This window comes from Microtus pennsylvanicus, chromosome 3, assembly GCF_037038515.1.
Source record: "Microtus pennsylvanicus isolate mMicPen1 chromosome 3, mMicPen1.hap1, whole genome shotgun sequence".
In the NCBI taxonomy this organism is placed as follows: domain Eukaryota; kingdom Metazoa; phylum Chordata; class Mammalia; order Rodentia; family Cricetidae; genus Microtus; species Microtus pennsylvanicus.
Genome location: NC_134581.1, coordinates 82,461,931 through 82,467,197, shown reverse-complemented (window position 1 = coordinate 82,467,197; position 5,267 = coordinate 82,461,931). Strand labels below are relative to the sequence as shown.

General features: G+C 39.5%; 1 pseudogene; it reads left to right on the top strand.

The window, feature by feature from the left end:
- Positions 1-4,520: 4,520 nt before the first annotated feature.
- LOC142847159 (protein CDV3 pseudogene) lies at positions 4,521-5,035 on the top strand (annotated as a pseudogene).
- Positions 5,036-5,267: the final 232 nt, after the last annotated feature.

Sequence of the window (5,267 nt, the reverse complement as noted above, 5' to 3'; positions counted from 1 at the left end):
TTAGCACTATATGCAATATTCATACATAAAACTTCTTCAAATGCTTTTATCCAATGTAAAACATCTAAATTATAAAAAATGAGCCTTTTGAAAATTTGAAAAAGTACAATATATATTTAAAAAACTGTGTGTATTCTATTAGTAAGACTGCAGGCAAGGTATATACACTTGGAAACATATGCAAAAACAATGATTACAAATTTCTGTTGATCACACCATGCAATAAAAATTTAATTGGCATAACAAGCTTTTGTATTTTCTAAGCTGAAGGGCATTTTATTTTGTCCCTAAAGTATTAATAAATCTTTGATACTTAAAATGAGCTTTTCTTCTTGGAGATAAATTATATACAATGAAGAAACAGTTTCACAAATTCCTTGTCTATCAGGAATCATTCCAGACATCGTCAAGAACCTCTCAAGTTCTTATTTATTTTATTGGGTGTAAATTGTTCCCTGGATATTGGTTGGCATGTTTGGCTTCAGTTCATTCAATTGAGACTGAATTAGACTTGAAAAAAATAAAACATGAGTTAGACCTCATTCATTCTAAAGAATATTTAAATACGCTCCCATTTGTACACACATTTGGAAGGAGCATTTCTAATAAAAACTTAAACATTTGTAATTTATTTAGATATACTCGGTAAACTTCATTATTACTTTAAAGTACTGTCTTCAAAATTTGTCCCTTCTGGTCCAACTATAATTGCCCCACAGTGAATGGTGCTATTTTTAGGTGCACATTAAACACCAAATGTATATGCTCTTTTTTTCAATTAATTAATTTATTTATTTATTAAGGATTTCTGCCTCCTCCCCTCAACCGCCTCCCATTTCCCTCCCCCTCCCCCGATCAAGTCACCCTCCCTCATCTGCTCGAAGAGCAATCAGGGTTCCCTGACCTATGGGAAGCCCAAGGACCGCCCACCTCTATCCAGGTCTCCAAAGGTGAGCATCCAAACTGCCTAGGCTCCCCCAAAGCCAGTACGTGCAGTAGGATCAAAAACCCACTGCGATTGTTCCTGAGTTCTCAGTATTCCTCATTGTCCTCTATGTTCAGCTAGTCCAGATTTATCCCATGCTTTTTCAGACCCAGGCCAGCTGGCCTTGGTGAGTTCCTGATAGAACATCCCCATTGTCTCAGTGTGTGGGTGCACCTCTCGCGGTCCTGAGGTCCTTGCTCGTGCTCCGTCTCCTTCTGCTCCTGATTTGGACCTTGAGATTTCTGTCCCGTGCTCCTCTGTCTCTGTCTCCTTTCATCACCTGATGAAGGTTAATATTCATGAGGATGACTATGTGTTTGTCTTTGGGTTCACCTTCTTACTTAGCTTCTCTAGGAACATGCATTATAAACTCATTGTCCTTTATTTATGGCTATATGCTCTTATACTCACTTAAAACCTCCTTGAGACTCTTCTAGGACTGCAAACTTTACAGCTGTTCCACACAAAAATAATGATAATTTCACCTTAAATTGATATGTCCCCATTGAAATGTATTAGTTCCTTTTTAAAACATATGAATCTCAATAGCTATTGAATATCTCTAAAGAAAACTATGTTGACTAAATCAAGGTACCACCCTCTTAACTTGAAATCACAGAAACATATGAAGTTTTTGGGATATCTGGAGTGCCCAGCATTTTGTTCAAGATATGTGTATTAATGCCTGGTTAGCAATCAAAGTCAACATTGACTTTCTCTATGGTGTCAATGTACACATCTTTTCTAGTATAAATAAGCCAGTATCTGCACCTTTGGTACTTGACAAGGTTATGGTTTTCCTACCCTACTTACAAAAGTTCAGGTTTCATGGACCTTTGGAACACTCAGTCTATAATTCCCATTCTTTCCAGTGGGGATGTGTTTGCCCAAATATAAAGGAAAAAAATCTTTAATATCTATCTTGGTTTCATTGTGTTTTACAGTAACTTGAGAGAAAATGTGACACTGGAATATTTTTTCTTTATTTGACTTTAGTAAATATACTCATGTGTTCACCATACATATTACAAAGGCCAGTCACTCTAAGAGTTTCAATAGCATCACCTTTCATTAGCACTTTATTCCCTTTGACAATTATGTGTAAACAGAATCTAAAGTACATTTGGATAAATTTACATTAGAACTTTACCATTTCCACAGTTCTCATCCTATGTGACATGTGAAGTATTTAAGAACAATGTTAGCAAAATCCTTTGATGGCTGTTTTCCTCTCATTTTCATAAGGAAGAAGCACATATTTTTTGTCAAATAATGGAAAACAATTCTAAAATGATCAAGTAAATCCACACTAGAATTGCATTTTCCCATTGTTCAGGAGGTTTCCTATTTTGCACTGGTAATGTGTCTTTGAAAGTATAACTTAGAACAGTTGGTCTCTTCTATATATCCTCAGCTGGAGAGCACAGCATCTCCTTTATTTACCAACATGACAGATATGTCAGGCTCATTAAAGACAGTAGCAAAAATCTCCTTTTGCACCTACATGCAATATATTATGTTTCTGTTGGAAAAATTTTTTGGTATCTACATACGAACATATCAGTATAAATTGCACTGTTACCATGTACTTACTGTATGTACATGACAGCAGTGTGATGAGAAATTTAATATGCAATTAATAAATGGAGATACTAAATGATATAAAGACTTCCTATGTTCTTAGATTTTTAGTTTTAATATCATGAAACTGGCCATCATAACAAAACAACCTACAGATTCAATAACATCTCCATCAAAATAGCACTGCAAATCTTCACAGAAATTGAAATAAGCAAACAAGTAAGCCTATCCCTCAAACAAGATGGAAATGGAATATTGACTGTTAAGTAAAAATAATAAGAAAGAGGCAGCTCTGCATGTACAAGAAATCCAATTAGGTCAAATCAAATCAAATCAAAATGCCCATTGTTTTGTTAAGCAAGGCGCTCTTGGGTGACCGAGTACATGGCAGGGGAGAAAATACAGCAGGCAGCCTATGAAGACAGGAAAACCACGTGTTTCTCCTCTGGGAGCCCACTTAAATACCCTGTGGGAGTGGTCCTTTCCCTTCCCAGGGGAGGGTCAGTACCTGGCATGCTGGGATTTGTAGTCCAGACCACAGCAACACCAAGGCCTGAGGGCTGGGGGCTACACTCCCAACTTAACACTCACACCCATCCACAGATTTCTAGGGGTACTTTATGGTGTGTTCTCTCTCTCTCTACTTATCTATCTATCTTTGTTTCTCTTTGTCTTTTTGTATCTCTCTAAACATACACATACCACAAGTACATAAATAAAATCTAGTTGTATTAAAATTCTTTAAGTTTTCAGCAACTCCATCTTTTTTATGTTTTATATTCCTATAGGTCTGGTTGTATAAAAATTTTCTTAGTTGAAAGGGAATTTCAAAAGAACAAAGTAAAAGATCTAGTGCATGGTTGGGTTCATAGAGTCTTTATGTAATTTATATTTTCTGGTTAGTTTTGCCAACTTGATACAAAATGAGTCACCTGGGAAGATAGAACCTCAGTTGAGGGATTTCTTCCATCAGATTGGCATGCAAACTTGAGTTTGGGGGCAATTCCTTCGTACATGGATATATGTGGGAAGGTGCAGCTAATTGTAGGAAGCAATACTCCTGGGCTGGTGTAAGGTTCGTAAGGCACCCTGATTAGCCTAGCATTTGCCAGTGGGCACCTTCCTAGTCCCTAGGGGAGTGGGGCTGGTGCAACCCTGCTCTGTTCTTGGTGTGGGAGAATTGTCTGTATTTTGTCAATCATGTTTTAAATAAATGCTGATTGGCCAGGCAGGAAGTATAGGCAGGAAAACCAGACAGGAAGTAGAAATGATGCAATGAGAACAGGAGAATTCTGGGAAGGAGGAAGTTGATTCCTCCCAGTCCTGTACAGACCACAGAAAATCAGGATGTGACCTGCCAGCTGAAAAAGGTACCTAGCCATATGGCAAAAATAGATCAGAATAATGGGTTAATATAAGCTACAATAGCTAATAAGTAGCCTGAGCTAATGGGCCGATCAGCTTTCTTATAGAGTTCTCTGTGTGATTTTCTTCAGGGCTTGCTGGCTGTGGGGAACTGGGCAGGACAGAAAACCCCAACAAGCAGGCCCGTCATGTTGCATGTCCTTGTGGATATGTTTCCCAGGAGGGTGAGGGTGGGGAGTGTGGGGAGGAATCGACCACCTGGTCTCCTGCCCTTCATTGACCCCGCAGGGCTTCATCACTGACACTGCACAGGGCAACCTGAGCTCACAGAGGGCCTTGGCCCAGAGCCCCTAGCTTCTAACTGTGACCTCCATATCCTTTGCCTAGACCTAGGTCTAGGCTATAGCCCCGACAGAGCAGCAGAGCCTGGGCAAATTTTCCTCCAAGAGAAACAGAAAAGAAAAGACAAAAAGCTGAGCAGGTGGGCTACAGGCTGGGCTATAGGCAGGACAATGGCAGGACTTTGAGGCCTGGCAACTTTTTGCAAGGTGAGGAGCACGGCCCCTGTCTGCAAGGCCTTAAGAAAAATGAAGATGAGTGGAAAGAATTTTAGTGAAAAGAGGTTGATTACAGCGGACTAAGAGTTCAGACAATGCAAATAAGTGACAAAGAAGATGATGAAAATGGAGAAGATACAGAAGACAACTGGGAAGAAAGTAGAGGTGGTAGTGGAGCAGAAAAATCATCATGTCCCTGGAATAAAACAGCTCTGGTACAGTGCCTCCTGCCCAGAAATAGTTACAGAAACCTTGGAGCCGCAAATGCCTAGTGGTGTACATCGGCCTCTTGGGGCCAGGATAACCATAAGGAAAATGCAACAAAGACAACCAGAAATATAAGGTGACACACGGTTCTGATCTCTCCAGTCCACTGCCGCCAAGCACTTAGACAGAAAGATAAAGAAATGGAGAAGAGCTTTGAAGTAGTAAGACCCCAAAATAGAGGTAGGGAGGGAAGTTTCAAAAACCTCCCTTAAAAAACCAGCCCCTTAAACTTCAGCTAGATAACCAGTAGCTTGTGCTTGAAAATAAGAAGTACAGCTAGCTACACATGGTACAGGAAAGCTGTGGTCTTTTCTAAGCCTTTCAAGATAGCTAGACCACAGTTACCCACCATCAACAGCGTCTCATTTCTGGATCTACAGTGACTGACTGATGAAGAACTCGATTCCAGTGACAATCTCTTGTTGCACTATGAATGTTCAAGAGTCACAACTGATCTAGATGTGTCTTGTATTTAGGGGCATTTTTACTCTCTTAAATATTTGTGAATTAGA